At 44.4% G+C, this 18,366-nt stretch overlaps 1 protein-coding gene across 1 annotated transcript in view; it reads left to right on the forward strand.

Annotated features, from left to right (window-relative positions):
- The window catches only part of LOC143865836 (uncharacterized), a 28,103-nt gene extending 14,024 nt beyond the window's left edge, over positions 1-14,079 (forward strand). Inside the window, exon 3 of the mRNA XM_077375936.1 lies at positions 13,656-14,079. The gene's annotated coding sequence lies outside the window, so the exon portion shown is untranslated. The remainder of the gene's footprint in view (positions 1-13,655) is intronic.
- The last annotated feature ends 4,287 nt before the right edge of the window (positions 14,080-18,366 follow it).

Raw genomic sequence — 18,366 nt, forward strand, 5'->3', positions numbered from 1 at the left:
ATAAGCAAATACAATGAATGAAAGGGGACAGTTTTGTGTTCTCTCTTCATATTGATTTGCAATTGGTTTGAATTTTCTGTTCATATTTTTATACTGCAAATCCTGTGGTGTTGGGTGGTTGCTTGATTCAATACCACTTTAGTTTCTTGACCCCTACTGGCTGTTACAACCATTAGCTCCTTCAGAAGCTATGTTACTTGTGGTGGTCCTTTTAATAATATAAGGGGCCGCCAGTTGCTGGCTCTCTATGTTTTTCTTTAAAACTAAAAAATGGTGCAACATCATGTACCTATTTAACCGTCCTTTGAATCCTTGTTGAAACACCTTTTCTCTACGGTCCTCCTTTTTATTTTCAAGTTTTATGTTGAATCGTTCTGTATTATTCAGTCATCAGTGCACGGTATGTGAGTTTTCTAAGCCCCTCTTTTTTTTTATGTTTTATGTCGAATCATTAGTGCACAGTATGTTAATTGCACAAAATTCAGCATTGTTTTCCTTTTCCCCTTCCCCTGAAAGCTTGCCATATGTATTCCTCCTTTTCATTAAATACGTATCACCACTATAATCAGAAACTTATACTTAGATGCTGCTCCTGTTTTTGTATCTCCTTTCCACTCATGTTATGTTCGATATAGACATGTCACTACCATCATTCACAATTGTCCCCATTAAGAGTTTCTTATTACCATTCAAACAGAAACCAATCCCACTTGTTTGAATTTTTAATATGTAATTGGATTGATTATAATCATCTTATCACTAATTGATCTTTATTGAGACAATGACTACATTCAATGACTTTCACGCATCGAAGTTAAAGATGTTACAACCAATCCCACTTTTTCCTGTTTTCATGTGTTACCCAATCACAGATGCTATTGTTTATTATAAGTGAGTTGTTCTTCTTGCTAAGCTGCTATACGTGACTATTGTTGCACATGACTTCCATTTTATTTTGGGAGATGATATTTTCACCCCCCCCCCCCCCCCCCCCCCCCCGCGCATTACGTGCACACCCCCCTTATAGCGTGATTTGACGTGAAAAGTGGGCAACTTTATGTCAAATCACGTTATAAGGGGGGTGTGCAAGTACTGCAGAGGGGGGGGGGGTGAGAATATCATCGCCTTTTATTTTTATTGATGTGTGTTCTCTCTTCATATTGATTTGCAATTGGTTTGAATTTTCTGTTTATATTTTTATACTGCAAATCCTGTGGTGTTGGGTGGTTGCTTGATTCAATACCACTTTAGTTTTTTGACCCCTACTGGCTGTTGCAACCATTGGCTCCTTCAGAAGCTATGTTACTTGTGGTGGTCCTTTTAATAATGTAAGTTGTCGCAAGTTGCCGGCTCTCTATGTTTTTCTTTAAAAACTAAAAAATGGTGCAACATCATGTACCTGTTTAACTGTCCTTTGAATCCTTGTTTAAACACCTTTTCTCTACGGCCCTCCTTTTTATTTTCAAGTTTTATGTTGAATCGTTCTGTATTATTCAGTCATCAGTGCACAGTATGTGAGTTTTCTAAGCCCCTCTTTTTTTATTTTTATGTTTTATGTCGAATAATTAGTGTACAGTATGTTAATTGCACAAAATTCAGCATTGCTTTCCTTTTTCCCTTCCCCTGAAAGCTTGCCATATGTATTCATCCTTTTTCGTTAAATAAGTATCACCACTATGATCAGAAACTTATACTTAGATGCTGCTCCTGTTTTTATCTCCTTTCCACTCAAGTTATGTTCTTGATGACGCCCAAAATCTGACTGCACGAACAAGCTTCGTAGAACCTGTGATCCTGCACTCACAGAGAAAGCGTCAGTGGGCCCGGAGTTGTGGCTCCGGACGACCACTTCGACACTCAAGTCAGAGATTGGTAATCACAGACAATGAACGGTGGATAGGGGGGAGGGCCAAGATAAGTTACCAGACCAAAGGAGGAGAAGGATAATGGAATGCCTCTTTGCTTGAGTGTATAGACCCCTTTTTATAGGAGAAGAGATTCGCGATCTTGGAGATATCAATTAGGCCTTTAATTTAGCCCACGTGGTGCGTGATGGATGGAGAATGAGATCATAGAGATATGATTTCCTGCGATTCCGGGCGGAGATCGTGGATGGTGATTTAGGCGGGATGTTTTGATTTCAAAAGCCGCGCCTTACATATAACGGCCGTCCGGATTAGTCGCTTGGGCGAGATCCCCACGATTGTGTTTGATTTCCCTGGTAGCTCAGTACCGGTCAAGGGAGAATTATCAAGGAGGTCCAATCAACGTTCGCTACAGAGTGTTGCTGCGAGGGTTGTATCGATCCAATTGAGTGATGGAGAAGGGGTTTGAGGGTCGGTACCATGTAAACCGATTTTACCCCTAACATACTGCCCCCTACTTTCTTGTCCCTTTGTAAGGGTCAAGGAAGTAGTTAAATTCTCAAGCGGTGAATCGGTGCCGACTCTCTAAAGATGATGGAGTTGAAGCGCCTTTATCGGGAATCGGTGGGTGAATTCAATGTGTCACGTCGCTTGATAGGCGCGTTATTCTATCCTTATGGGTTTTCGAGAAACGGCGGAAACATTTGAATCCCGCCTTTTTTTTTGCGCGTTTTTTCGAAAAGCCGGCCAGGTTGTTATTTTCCCGCTTCGGAGGAGATTTCGAAAACCGGTGGGACATTAAATCCCGCTCGATTTTCCCGCCTAACGATCGTTATAAAATGGGAGTGAGGGAAAGAACTATTCGCCATATCTTCTTTCTTTCCCCTTTCTCTCTCCCTCTCAGTTTTTCTTTGTTGAAAATGTCTCAGGAGCTTGTCGGCGATGATCAACCAGGGCGATAATTTCGGTGGTAGAAGTGAATTCGCCATCAGATAGAGAAGAGGAGCCTCCGGTTTTCGTCGGGGAGCCGGTGTCTCGGAGAACCAGGGGATCGCAGAGGGATTTGGTTCACCGGAAGTGGTGACTCCAGTGGCCGTGATTTCCCCATTGGCTGGTGTTGAGGGGGCGGATCGCGGCTCCCAGAGTAAGAAGAAGCGGAAAGTGGAACCCCAAGAGCATTCGCGTACCCCCGCTCCCTGAGATTGCCTCGCTCCTTGTGACGTTCCTAGCTTCGTTGCCAATTATAAGCAATCTTTGAAGCATACTATGGCGAGGGGATGCAGGGTGGCGGATCAACTTCTTCGGCAAGGCTCGGAGGTTCTCCGACTAAGGGCTAAAGTTGAGAAGTTGGAAATGGAGAACGAGGCCCTGAAGGTGATGTTACAAGGGGTAATCGAAGGCGATACGAGGGTCGGCTTCATGTCACCTCGTCCTGAGCCTCATCTGGAGGAGAATTCGCCGGAGGAGGATCCTGAGGAAGACCCTGAAGAGGATCCGGACGAATGATTGCATCCTCGGCCACGACCTTGGCATAGTCAGTTTGAAGCCTCCTCCCGTGGCAAAGAAGATTGTGCCAAGCGGGTGTCGTGGCGATGGTGAGGTCCAATGTCTGGCAGTACTTGGTGGTTCACCAGGCGTATGATACTGAAGTCCCCGGTGTTGAACCTCCACAGTTTCCTTCTCGAGCATCTGGTTAAACATCCCAGTAGAAGGCCGTTTGTTTGAGATGGTGAATTGTCAGCCGCATTTTGCTTTTTGTAGTTAGCTGTAGTTCAGTACGGTCTTGAGTGTATTTTCTTTCTCGCATTTGGCCTAGAAGCCCTCCTTTTGTAAATGTTCTTTTACTTGTGAATAAAATGATTTTTGTTATTTCTGTTGTTTCCTAGTAACACTTTTTGTTCAATATTGCAAGTAGTGCGTAGATGTATGGTAGGCACGTCACTTGATAGATAACAGTCGGGGCCGAATGTATTCGGACCTTGGCACGAATTTCGCATAACGCGGGAATATCAGTTTTTCCATATGACACTCGGTACCGGAGCAAGTTTTACGTTAGGGCTACGGGTAGTCATGTCTTGAATAGGTGCCTTGAAGAGACACGTGTAACAGTCGCGACTCTTGGGTAATGACGGTTTTTTGCTCTTTAAATAATGATGAGAAAACGACGTCTTTAATGCTCTTAAAAGTCGTGCGTGGATTACGGGACGCCATGTGTCATCTAACGTTAGACGGACGCGACTTTTGATTTTCCGCCTTCGGGTCTTATAAAAGCCCGCCTGTTTCCATTTTATTTTTTACTTTTGTTTATTTTTTTCCTCCCGTCGTCTCTTTCTTCTACTCTGGCGAGATTCCGTTAGATTTTTGGCGTAAAGTCCCCTTTTTCCGGCGAATCGTCCTCCTTTTTCTGTCAGAATTTTCCGTTTTGCTTCGTTCTCTTGCGTTGCTCGAGGATTCGTGAAATTTCAAGTTGTCCGGCCCGATTTCTTCTTTCTCTAAGGGCACTGGTTCGTCTTCTCCGGCGAGCTTCACAGCTTTTCTCTCTGATTCCACCGGTCCGTTTCTCAACCCGATCTTTGTATTTTATTTCTTTAAAATTGTCATGTCGGCGATCACGGATTCACAGAACCGGTCGATTGAGCCCATGGGAATGGAGGAATCATCCTCTTCTCCCCGGATCCCATTGGAAATGGAGGCGGAGAGCATACCGGAGCAATCGTCGGCGAAGAGGCGTAAAATTAAGGCCAAGAAAGTAGGTGGTGGCATGATGATTGAAAGGAGTGGAGGGTCACAGAAGAGGTAGCGCCACGTCCAAGAAAAGAGGTAGATCCGATTCTTCCCCTCGAACCCCCAAGTGCAGCAGAGTTGGTGCCGAGTGATGCCCCCGTAATTGCTGCGTTGGTTGAGGATAGGAGTGATTCACGTTCGGCACCGATGGATGTCCAGATTAGGTGTCTTGCTAGGGAGTCGATGGAGCTTCATAAGCCACACGTGCCTCCTGGCAGGATATATCGTCCTGAAGTTACCATGAGCTCAATGGGCATTCTTCAACTCTCAGATCTCAGGCGGTTGCGGAAGAAGTATCATATTCCAGATGAGTATAAAGTTTGGCTCCCTACCTCCAACGAGCGGGCGTGCAGTAGCAACATGGAGGGGGAGACAGCCTTCTACAAAGAGGTTATTGAGGCGGGTGTCCGCTTTCCTCTTCATCCGATTCTGATATACTTTTTTTATTTCTTTGGCTTGGCACAGTCCCAGATTTTTCCAAATGGGTGGAGGGGCCTCCTGGCGTACATAGTAAAAAGTAAAATGGTGAGGGCTCCACTATCCTTGGATGTTATTCGGAAGTGTTTTCTTATGAAGATGAAAGGGGACTGGGTAGATGTGGCCCAGCGTCGGACATTGATGATCATGGGCGGATCTCCGTCTTCCATCAAACGGTGGAAGAATGAATTTTTCTTCGTGAAGCAGCCTCAAACAGCCGAGTGGCGATTTCCCTTTGATTGGAGAGAGCCCAATGAGGAGAAAATGGGGCTGAAGTTTTCCTTAGGAACATTGAGTCAGCTGGTTTTTAGCGATGTTGTAGGTAGGGGTATGGAAGTAGGAAAGGAAAGGTTTGATGTTCGGGATTTTAAATCCGAACGGGTATTGGTCAAATTTGGTTTAAGTAACGTTGTGGCAGATTCGGAGGATGAGGCTCGGGATGAAGGTGAGGAAGAGTGGGAGGAGTATGAGACGAGTGTTGACGAGAGTCATTTTGGTGATTCCCTCTTTCGACCTTTTCCATTCTTTTATTTACTTCCTTTTCACTGTATCGTGACTTGTTTCTTGGTTTTATCACAGAAATGGCGGCGCAAGGTTCGGGCCCTAATATTTTTGCATCGGTAATGGAGGAGGCGAGGAGATTGAATGCCGAGGAAGTAGCTCGGCAGAAACAGGAGAGAGCCTTGAAGCACCAGGCGGCTAAGGCTAGAAAAGGGTCGGTGTCGACCGTAGAGTCCAAGGATGTTGCATCTCTGGAGAAATCTGTACATGGCAAGCGGCAAGCTGATTTGCCGGGGAAGAGCCCTAGCAAGAAGGGTAAGTCGGCAGAGGGGGAGGGTCTTAAAGGTAAAGACCCAGTTGTGACTCAGGTGACCCTGCCCGCCGAGGGTTGCGATGGGACCCAGGCTCTTTTTAAGCTGGTGACTCTTTCGAACGATCAGGCGACCCAACAGGGGCCTTATTTTGATCCTAATTGGAAGGTGGGGGTACTGAAGATTCTGCCCTTTGTAACCCGAGGGTGGCTGTAGAGATGGCGATGACGAGCGTCTTACCAAGAGACTTGGCAGAGATCGAGAAGTGTTCGCATTATTCTTTGGGCCGGGACATGGTCGCTTTGGCGAAGAAGGTGTGTGCTTTTATCTTTAATTCTCTGAACGTCCTTTAGGCTTTGCGAATATTTATTTCTCCCCCTTTTATTCACAGTTGTCAGATATTTGTTCTTATACTTCGCGGCGCATGGACAAGTACCAATCTTTCTATGCTCACACGTCCAAGGAGGTAAAGAATTACGCGGATTCACGGGCGAATGATAGGAAGGTGTTCGAGGAATCCTTGGCAGATGCAAGAAAGCTTCAGGCGGATGCCCAGGCTGAGCTTCAGAGGGTTAAGGATGAACTTAACCGAGAAAAGGAGATCCGTGCTAACCTCGAGAAGGTGCGGGATGAGATTGTGCAGCGAGAAGGAGAGATTCGGTCCCTGACGATTGCCGAGTTCTGCCAATCTCAAGAGTATCAAACGGATATGGCACTTCACGTCCTAGAGTTTGAGGCGAAGGGGTTCATTGACTGCCGAAACCAGGTTAAGGCCATAGACTCCATATTTCCCGTCGACAGGCTGGAAGGACCGCCTGAGACCGAACTTTCCGAGGGAGAGGATTTTGAGGCGACTGAAGCGAACGAGGCGAACCTCACGGTTGCATCTCCTGGAGCGGAATCCTCTGTTCCGCCCGTTGGAGCGCCCTCTGCTGTAGAAGATTTGGAGAAGGATGCTTAGGGGCAGGGCCCTTGCAATTTTCTTTTTGCTTTTCTTATGAATTGGTTCTATAAGACTTAATTTCATTTTGGTGTTGATGGAAGGGTTCGTCCTTCGAGGCGATCCCTATTTATGGTGATGTATTTGAAACATTTTTACTTTTTACTGGTGATAGTAAATTTTTTCCTGATTCTGGCAAGATAGTATTTTGTAGATAGACTCTTCACCGAGCCTCTTTGGGCATCGGTTTATGGGTCATATCCTTCAGGTAGATAGACTCTCTACCGAGCCTCTTCGGGCACCGGTTTATGGGTCGTATCTTTCAAGTAGATAGACTCTCTACCGGGCCTCTTCGGGCACCGGTTAATGGGTCGTATCTTTTAAATAGATAGACTCTCTACCGTGCCTCTTCGGGCACCGGTTTATGGGTCATATCTTTTAAGTAGACAGACTCTCTACCGGGCCTCTTCGGGCACCGGTTTATGGGTCGTATCTTTCAAATAGATAGACTCTCTACCGGGCCTCTTCGGGCACCGGTTTATGGGTCGTATCTTTTAAGTAGATAGGCTCTCTACCGGTCCTCTTCGGGCACCAGTTTATGGGTCGTATCTTTCAAATAGATAGACTCTCTACCGGGCCTCTTCAGGCACCGGTTTATGGGTCGTATCTTTTATCCTTCGTTCGTAGCTCGTTCGATTTGGAGATTTATTAATGCTGGGGAGTAATCGCTTTTGTGGATGGATAATCGAAAAGGAGATTTCATTACTTGGGGAGAATGATCACATTTCTGCAATATCACAGAGGCAAAGAACAAACACAGATTTATTGGAAATAAAAAAATTGAAACGAACTACATTACTGGTAGAACTTTTTCAGATTCAAAATATGCCAAGTGCGGGGAATGGGGTTGCCCTCTAAGTCTTCCAATTGATACGATCCTGGCTGGAGAGTACGGGATACGCGGTAGGGTCCCTCCCAGGTGGGAGCCAATTTTCTTGAGTTGCGAGGGTCGGAGACTTCAGATCGTCATAGCACCAAGTCGCCCGTCCTTATCGCTCTTTCCTTCATCCTAGAGTTGTAGTATCAGGCGACTCTGTGCTGATACGCGGCCATCCTGACTCAGGCTTTTTCTCTAGTTTCTTCGACGAGGTCGAGGCTACTCCTTAGGTGGTTGGGATTAGCCCTCTCGTTGAATGCCTTAAGCCTTGGAGAGTGGGCTCCAATTTCAACAGGTATGACCGCGTCTACCGCAAAGGTGAGGCTGAATGGCGACTCTCCTGTCGCGGTCCTGGGGGTGGTTCGATAGGCCCAGAGGAGATTTGGTAATTCTTCTGCCCATAAGCCCCGGGCGTTTTCTGCGCGTTTCTTCAATCCCTGTAAGAGAGTTCGATTGGTTACTTCCACTTGTCTGTTGGCTTGTGGATGGCCAACTGAGGTGAACTGTTGTTCGATACCGAGTTTTCCGCAAAAGTCTTTGAACCGCCGGCTCGCAAATTGGGTTTTGTTGTCAGTTACAAGGACCCGCGGAATACTGAACCTACAAATGATATCATGATAGAAGAAGTTTTCCGTTTCTTTGGAAGTAATTTTCTTCACTGCCTTGGCTTCTACCCATTTGGTGAAGTAGTCATTGGTGACATACATCATTCGGTGTCTCTTGGTCGAGTTTGGAAAAGGCCCTAATAAATCGATTCCCCACATAGCAAACGGGACTGGATTGGAGATGGGTTTGTAGGGGACTGCAGGGAGACGAGGTACGGTAGCGAACTTCTGGCATTGTTCGCATTTTCTGACGAAATCAGATGCGTCTTGTTGAAGGGTTAGCCAGAAAAAACCTCGGCGAAGGATTTTGTGAGCTAACATCTTTCCTCCCGAGTGATCACCACAGATTCCTTCGTGGACTTCTCTCATGGAGAGTTCTCATGGCGAGTTCTGCAGTGGAGGGTCGGAGGCATTTCAATAAAGGCCATGAAAAGGACCGCTTGTACAACTCCTGTCCATCGAAGATGTAATAGGCGGCCTTGGCAACCAGGCGTCGAGCTTCCTTTCTATCTGAGGGTACGACACCGTCTTTTAAGTATCGTACTATAGGATCCCTCCAACTAGGTTCCTCGTTGAGTTGTAGGATTTCTTCTCTCTCAACGCTAGGTTGAGAGAAGATCTCGGTATAGATTTTTCCTGGTTCAGACCTTCCGGACGAGGCCATCTTGGAGAGAGCGTCAGCGCGGGTATTTAAGGTCCGGGGAATCTGTACTATCTGGAATTCTTCAAAGGTGGAGATTTTCTTTCTCACCTTTTCTAGGTATTTGATCATCCGCTCTTCTTTAGCTTCGCTGAAGCCATTTACTTGGCTGACCACCAATTGCGAATCACTGTGGACTCTGATCCGATTGACTCGTAATTCGGCGGTGAGTCTTTGTACATCTCGGACTTCCTTCGGCGCTGTAATTTCTAACAGTGCTTTTATTTTTTCAGGATTGGCCTCAATTCCTTGCTGGCTAGAAATTTTTCGGAGGTAACCCCAAAAGCACACTTGCCGGGGTTCAACTTCATTCGGTTCCGTCGGAGTACGGCGAAGGCCTCTTCAAGGTCGGCGATGTGGTTCTGTGCTTTGAGGCTTTTAACGAGCATGTCGTCGTCATATACTTCCATGTTCTTCCCAATTTGTTCGGCAAAATTTTTATTGACGAGACATTGGTACGTGGCGCCAGCGTTTTTTGAGGCCGAAAGGCATGACTTCGTAACAAAACAACCCTTGGTCGGTGACGAAGGAAGTTTTTGGAATGTTGGGACCATACATTTGAATCTGGTTGTACCCGGAGAAGGCATCCATGAAGCTTAGCATCTCATGCCCGGCGGTGGCATCAATGAGGTGATCGATCCTCGGTAACGGGTAACAATCTTTGGGGTATGCTTTGTTGAGATCCGTGAAATCTATGCAAATTCGCCACTTGCCGTTGGATTTCCTGACCATCACAACATTGGCAAGCTACTCCGGGTAGCGAATTTCTCTGACGAATTTGGCATCGAGGAGTTTATCTACTTCTTCCTTGATGTGCTTTTGTCTTTCGGCGGCGAAATTGAGTTTCTTTTGTTTGACCGGCTTGGAGTTTGGGTCCATGTTCAGCTTGTGGACCGCTACATCGGAGGGAATTCCCTGCATATCGGAGGCGGACCAGGCGAAGATATCCGAGTTAGTCTTTAAGAAATTGACGAGGTCAGTTTTAAGCTTACCTGACAGGAGAGAACCTATTTGGACGGTTTGTTCGTCGGAGCCGTGGAACAGAGGAATTTTCGTGAGTTCATCAACCGGTTCTCCCTGCTTTACCTCAACCCGAGGGTCGGGACCACCAATGGAGAAAGTTTCTTTGGCGGCCTTTTCTTTTTCAACAGGGCGGCGTAGCACTCGCGGGTTTTCTCCTGGTCGCCGATAACTTCTCCAACACCACGTTTTGTGGGAAACTTTATTTTCAAATGGGCAGTGGAAACCACTGCCCCCTGTTCATTCAGCGCTGGCCTTCCAATGATCCCATTATAAGTGGAAGGGACGCTGACTATTACGAAGGTTTGCATGACGGTGCGCTGGGTTGGGTGAGTTCCAAATGTTACGGGGTGTTTGATTTTTCCTCGTACCTTGATTTCTCCTTCGGAGAATCCGAAGATGGACCAGTCAACAGGCTCCAGCCTATCACTGCTGATGTCCATTTCGGCGAAGGCGTCCCGATGGAGGACATTGACCGAGCTTCCAGTGTCTATCAAGATTCGCCCCACATTAAAGTTGGCGATGGTGAGTCGGACTACCACAACATCATGCTGTCGATCTATCGTTCCATAATCTGCCTCGGTAAAGGTGATGGGTACACTGGTACTTGGGTCCGTCCTTGACTTCTTGGAGGGGTTTTCTATGGAGTTGATTTGTTCCACATAAAGTGCGCGTCCTTCCTCGGTTGGTCCTCCGGACGCCGGATCTCCATAGATGGTGTCAATATTTTTGGTGATCTTAGGTGCTTCCTCCTGATTCGAAGCTCTTTGCCTATTGCTTTCCGCCCGGTGGTTTGGCACGCGACGATGTTCGTCCGACCGGTGAATTTTGGATCTGGGTCGTTGTTGGCTCCTTGGGGAATTTTGAAGGTAACGATCAATCCAGCCAAGGCTCGTGAGTCTTTCGATTTCATTCTTCAAATGATAACAATTGTCGGTGGTGTGCCCATGATCCTGGTGAAAATGACAATATTTGCTGGAGCTTTTACCTTTTCCCGAGTTTGTCATTCTTTCGGGCCAGTGTATGGGTTCTCTATCGCTGATTTCGTATAGGATATTTGAGATGGTGTTGTTCAATGGAGTGTGGTTGACCCTATCAAACTGGGGATTTGGGGCGCGACGATTCTGTCGATTGTTGTTTCTTGCCTGCTTATGACTTGGTAGCGCCCTAGAATCGTCTTTCCGCTTTTCATTTCCTCGGGTGTTCTCCAACTCCCTTTCCATGGCAAATGATTCCTCATTATTGATGTATCTATCCGCAGTGGCCATGAGTTCTTGGAGGTCACGAGGAGGATTCACATTCAAGGCGACTTTCATGTCTATCTCGGAGGGCATGGCGGAGTGCGGCGCGAACCATATCGAAGTTCGGTTTGTTAATTTGGTGGAGTTCCACTCGGAACCGACCGATGAACTTCCGTAATGTTTCGTCATTTCCTTGCCGTAAAGTCAGAAGAGCATCGGCTGGCTTCTTTCGGGGCCGACTATTAACGAAATAAGCGACAAACTCCTTTCATAGTTCGTGGAATGATTCAATGGAGTTTGGCCTTAACCGACTGTACCAGTTGCTAGCATCTTTCTTTAGATAGGCGGAAAAGGCTTTGCACATCGTGGCGTCTGAGGCATTCCTGATTACCATCGCACGGCGGTAAGTTCGAAGAAACTCAAGAGGGTCGGATGACCCGTCATAGAGGTCTAACCGAGGCATGTCAGAATTCATAGCAACGATGGCATTGGAGATTCTTGGAACGAATGGAGAAGTGATTTCGCTATCCCATTCTGCCAAGAGGTCCAGGTCGCAGGGCACCTTCATTTGTTGTTGGAGTTCTCTTATCTGGCGTTGGAGATCCGCCATGATGGTGGGGTTTTCTTCTGCTTGATTGTTCCTCGTAGGACTTCCTCTTCGTAGAGGCATCCGATCATCGTCCCGGTGGGCTAGATTCGCTGGTTCCATCATCGAGTTGTCACCTCTTTGATGGCGATTATCACGGCGATGGTCGGGTGGCGGGCTGGTGATTGAGGCAGACCCTTGTTGGCGTTGGCGGGGTCTTTGACTCTGTGGATTTCGTCCTTCTGAGGATCCTTGTTCTTCTGAAATCTCGACGTGACGAATTTCTTCGCCCGACGGGTTTATAGGCGGAGGCGGCGCTGCCGGTTGGGGAGGGATCCTTTGGAGTACTTGTTGGAGGGCGGCCGTGACGCTTCCAAGTTGCTGTGTGAGTTGGTTGAAGACGGTCATCGTTACTGGAGCGTCGCCGGAAGTACCCATCTCTCCCGTCTCCTCCGGTGGTTCGCGGTCTCGTTGACTTGCTTGGCTTCTCATAACAATTCCACCGTTAGGTTCGGAGGTAGCTTTCAACTTTGGCATAGTCGGGTCCCACGGATGGCGCCAATTTGATGACGCCCAAAATCTGACTGCACGAACTAGCTTCACAGAACCTGTGATCCTGCACACACAGAGAAAGCGTCAGTGGGCCTGAAGTTGTGGCTCCGGACGACCACTTCGACACTCAAGTCAGAGATAGGCAATCACAGACAATGAACGGTGGATAGGAGGGAGGGCCAAGATAAGTTCCCAGACCAAAGGAAGAGAAGGAGAAAGGAATGCCTCTTTGCTTGAGTGTATAGACCCCTTTTTATAGGGGAGGAGATTCGCAATCTTGGAGATATCAATTAGGCCTTTAATTTAGCCCACGTGGTGCATGATAGATGGAGATATGATTTCCTGCGATTCCGGGTGGAGATAGTGGATGGTGATTTAGGCGGGATGTTTTGAATTCAAAAGCCGCGTCTTACGTATAACAGCCGTCCGGATTAGTCGCTTGGGGGCGAGATCCCCGCGATTGTGTTTGATTTCCCTGGTAGCTCGGTACCGGTCAAGGGAGAAGTATCAAGGCGGTCCAATCAATGTTCGCTACGAAGTGTTGCTGCGGGGGTTGTATCGATCCAGTTGAGTGATGGAGAAGGGGTTTGAGGGTCGGTACCGTGTATACCGATTTTACCCCGAACCGTTCTATATAGACATGTCACTACCATCATTCTCAATTGTCCCCATTAAGAGTTTCTTATTACCATTCAATCAGAAACCAAATAGTTATGAGAACAAGGCCCAACCAATCCCACTTGTTTGAATTTTTAATATGTAATTGGATTGATTATAATCATCTTATCACTGATTGATCTTTAATGTGACAATGACTACATTCCATAGTGACTTTTACACATCGGAGTGAAAGATGTTACAGCCTTCATGATGGATGGAAAGAGGGGGCCACTTTTTCCCGTTTTCATGTGTTACCCAAATACAGATGCTATTGTTTATTATAAGTGAGTTCTTCTCTATTGAGGCACTAATATTTCTAAACAATGACTCTTTAATTATATGTGCCATCTTAAACTTTAATTCATCTGCATGCTTCTTGCTTAGCTGCTATACATGACTATTGTTGCACATGACTTCCATTTTATTTTTATTGATGTATTTTAAGTTATCTGTTTGGCTCCCTTGTTTGATTGTAGGAGGAAAACAGGCATGACGGGGATAGAGAGAAGGACAAAATAATGGAGAAGCTACTAAAAGGATATAAAACTATCTGGGCTGGCATGTCAAGGAGAAGCCGATGGAGAAATTGAGGGAGATGGTGCATGTGGTGGATCAGAGTTGGTTTTTATTGCATGTTGTGGATTGATCTTGGCTTTTAGTTTATTTCTTTGACAGATGGGTACTTTAGTCATTTATTATGATATATGGTTATTTTTATTATTTTTCATTAGATATGGGTATTGTGGTTGTTTTGTCTTGGGAGTATTATGTCCATTTTTCATGAGATAGGGATATTTTTGTCCTTTCTCATGAGGTAGCAGTGTTTTGAGTTTTGACAATTTTTATGAGTGGTGTAATTAGGTCATTTTTCCATATTATAGATATTTTGATCATTTTAGATGTGAGTATTTTTAGCATTTCTCGCGAGATGGTAATATTAGTTATTTTAAATGAACTAGGGTAATTTTTGTTATTTCCTGTGAGGTGAGACTTATTTTTATTTGTGAAATTTAAAATTCAAATCCAAGGAGTAGAGATTTAAAATCTTGGATTTGAAATCCAAATCCTCACGAGATCATCCAAACAAAAAATTTACAAATTTGTTAATTTGAAAATTTTGGATCACAAATCCATAAATTTTTAAGGGCGCTGATAAATTCACATGAGTATGTGCCATGCATATACCAAGTTTTGTCTCTCCTTTTGGGTGTTCTTAAAAAAACAAGGACGGTCACAGCTCCTCGTCCTCTTCTCCACTGCTCATGTCCACTGCATCATGAGTGTGCACTGTCCTCCATATTGATCTAAGATTCGGCGTCATCTATTCAGACAGCACCAATGGTCCCGCCGACATCGCCTTCATAGGAGGAGGAGCGGTTTTTCTAAGGGTGTTTTAGAAGACGGTTTTTTGTTGAGAAGATGAGGATGACGGTCAGAGAGAGAGAGAGAGAGAGAGAGAGAGAGAGTCCTTTCCTTTTAAGAAATAAAGTGGTAACTAGCTAATTGTGTTGTGCACATGCTATATTCTGTTTGTGGGTTAGGCTTATTGGTGATGGACAGAAAGGTTAGGGCCTTTTTGGATACGTCTTGGATTTGGATTTAAAGTTGAATTTGGATTTCCAAAATTTGTGGAATTGAAACCCAAAAGCTGAAAATTCAAAAATTTATAATTAGTGTTATTTGGATGGCCATGTAAAGGTTTGGATTTCATATCTAAATTTAAATAATCTCTTGTTTATTCTATGAAAAATTACTAAAATATGCCCAATGCAAATCCAATGGGATATTTTGATCACTGTTATACCGTAGAGGTATTGTAGTGATTTTTCATGACCTAGGGATATTCTTGTAACTTAATCCGATATGAAGTATTTTGATCACTTTATTGTTATTAGGGTAATTTAGTCATTTTTCATTACTCAGGGGTATTTTGGTCATTTTACACAATATAGGGGCATTTTCCATGACTTGGGGTATTCTGGTTATTTTTGACCGAATGTGTGGTATTTTGATTATTTTTATGGGCTATTTTAGTCATTTTTCATGACTATAGGCATTTTGGTCATTTTTCATGACTCAGGGGTGTTCTGGTCATTTTAACATGATATTAGTTATTTTGATTATTTTAATATCTTGGGGGTATTTAAGTCATTTTCTCTGATTTAGGGGTAGTTTGGACATTTTTTACAGGACATAGGGTATTTCGATCATTTTCCAAAACCTAGGGGTATTACTGTCATTTTAACCGATATGAGGGTATTTTGGTCATTTTATGTCCATTTAGTATTTTTCATGACTAGTGGCATTTTCGTCATTTTTCATGACGAAGGGCTTTCCGCTCAGTTTTACCCGATTTGTGCATTTTGTTCATTTTTATGTCATGGGGTATGTTAGTAATTTTCCATGATTAAGGGGTTTATTTGTATTTTTTTTCATGACCCAGTGGTATTCTGGTCAGTTTTAGCTGATATGGTGAATTTTTTTTATCATTTTGATATCATGGGGGTATTTTAGTCATTTTCACGACCCATGGAAGTTATTTTCCGTAACTCAAGGGTAGTCTAGTCATTTTCCCGATATGGGGTATTTTGATCATTTTTATGTCCCGAGTGTATTTTAGTCATTTTTCATTACTAGTGGTATGCGGGTCATTTTTACCGGATATGAGGTATTTTGATTATTTTATGTCGTAGTGTTATTTTAGTCATTTTCCACGATCCAGGGTATTCTTGTCATTTCACCTGATATGTGGTGTCTCTATCATTTTTATGTTATAGGGTTATTTGAGTCTCTTTCCATGACGCAAGAGCATTTTGGTCACTTTACCCAATATAAGGGGTATTTCTGTCATTCTCCACTATTCAGGGTTATTCTGGTTCGTTTTACCCTATATGTGGTATTTAGATCATTTCATGTCATTGGGGTATTTTAGGCATTTGCCATGACTAGGGGTATTTTTAGGGGTGCAACTTGGGTCGGGTTCTACCAGAAAAAAGTAGGGTCAGGTTGGGTTGAGTTCAGGTTCGAGTTAAGCTTTCCCAACCCGGGTTGAGTTTGAATCGGGTTTGGGTTGAGGTCTTGGGCAACCCGACCGGGCAACCTGACCGAGTGAAACCCGACATTTTCTATCATTTCTTAGTAAGCTTAAAACTCAGGTTGGGTAGAGTTGAACTCAGGTCAGGTTTGGGTTGGAAAAAAGGGTTCCTTGGGTCGGGTTGGGTTGAACCTCATCGGGTTGGAACTCGGGTTCAGGTTGAAAAAATGGTTCCTCGGGTTGCGTTCAGGTTCGCCTCAACCCGACTTGAGTTGCACCCCTAGTATTTTTGTTATTTTTCATGGCTAAGGGGGTATCCCGCTCATTTTTACCCAATTGAGATATCTTGATCATTTTTTATTCACGGGAGTGTTTTAATTATTTACGATGACTTTAAGGGTATTGAAGTTATTTTCCTCGAGGCTTAATCTTCCTTCGATCTGTTATGTACACTAGTCCTTGATCGGCTTCAATCGCCTACGTACACTAGTCCTTGATCGGCTACAGACACCAATCGTTGATCGGTGGTTTGATCTTACTTCGCCTTTCGTTCACCAGTACTTGACTTGAGAAAAAATGCGGGACAAATCTAATCCAATCATGCACAAATAAACAAAAAGTAAAAGTATACACATCCCATAAGATGAGCACCGAAATTTTGTGCTTCGACCAATATGCCTACATCCACAAGAGAGAACATGATCTTCCACTGTCAAAAAACATTATAATAAGCATTACAACGGGATTAACATGTAAACTGGAAAACCTCAACCCTTTTTCTTGCTTCTCAACCAAGACCGTACCCGAGAATAGGGGTGAGGATTAATCCGTTAAAACCGAATTAACCGACCAAACCAAATTCGGTCGGTCCATTCGGTTCGGTTCAACAGTGGAGAGGTTCGTTTCGGTTTTATAAATTCAGAAATTCGGTTTTTGGTTTCGGTTTCAGTTGTGGAAGAAAAATAAAACGGTTTAACTGAAAACTGAAATTCATTTGGCCAATTTTGAACTTAGCACTTTCACAACAACTGTCGTGGTCAAATAAAATGGTTTTTGGATCCTTTTAAAATCATTTGGTCAATTTTGATTGCAGCACCCAAAGTAGAGTCATGGGTAACAGTAACCAAGGTTTAAAATTTCGGTTTCGGTACCGGTTTCGGAGTTTGAAATTTCGGTCGAAATCTGGTACAAAACCCCGAAAGTAATATTTTATTAAATATGAAATTTCGGCCGAAATTACCGAAATTTCGGCCGAAATTACCGAAATTTCGTTGAAATATTAAATTAATATTAAAAAAAATTTTGGTCAAATTTCGGGAAAACCGAAATTGCGGTCGAAATAAATGGCTGTTTCGATTTTCATGGGTTTCGGTCTCGGTCGAAATTTAAAACCATGACAGTAACACAGCCTCAACCTCTTTTGTTTTGACATGGGGTGGCAATACTATTAAGTGGGAGTGGGGTTTCAAGTGGGGCCTTAAAGTCAAAAGACTTTCTCCTACTCCCACATATCTGTTTGCCTTTTCAAAAAATGAGATACGTGTACATTGCAAAGGCCTTTTAAATAAAATTTGGGTGGGTGCCTTTAACAAATTAAGGAGATTTTTATCCTTATCCTTATCCAATTCGTCTTCAACCTTGCGATAAACTTGAGATAAATCTGGCTTTGAATATCCACGACCGAAACGGTCTCCGGAAAGATAGTGGTGGATGTTGATCAGAGTTATCATCCGATACATCCCGGAATAATCCATGGTCTTGTCGGAGTAAAACCGAACCTAAGGACAGCTACCCGCTCCCAAAAAGCGATCAACTGATAGATGTCACCGCAGGTTACGAATTACTGAGCTTCATGGACGCCTTCTCCGGGTACAACCAAATCAGAATGTATGAACCGGATGTACCAAAAACATCCTTTGTAACAGATCAGGGCACATACTGTTACCGCGTCATGCCTTTCGGTCTGAAGAACGCAGGGGCAACCTATCAGAGACTCGTAAACAAGCTCTTCAAAAAACAAATTGGCCGCAACATGGAGGTGTATGTAGATGACATGTTGGTCAAAAGCCAGAGCACGCAAGATCATGTATCTGACCTGAAAGAGACATTCCACGTCCTAAGGAAGCATAACATGAAGCTCAACCCCACCAAGT

Source organism: Tasmannia lanceolata, unplaced genomic scaffold (genome assembly GCF_043159265.1).
Source record: "Tasmannia lanceolata isolate RefF3 unplaced genomic scaffold, GAP_Taslan_0.1 ptg000113l, whole genome shotgun sequence".
Taxonomy (NCBI): domain Eukaryota; kingdom Viridiplantae; phylum Streptophyta; class Magnoliopsida; order Canellales; family Winteraceae; genus Tasmannia; species Tasmannia lanceolata.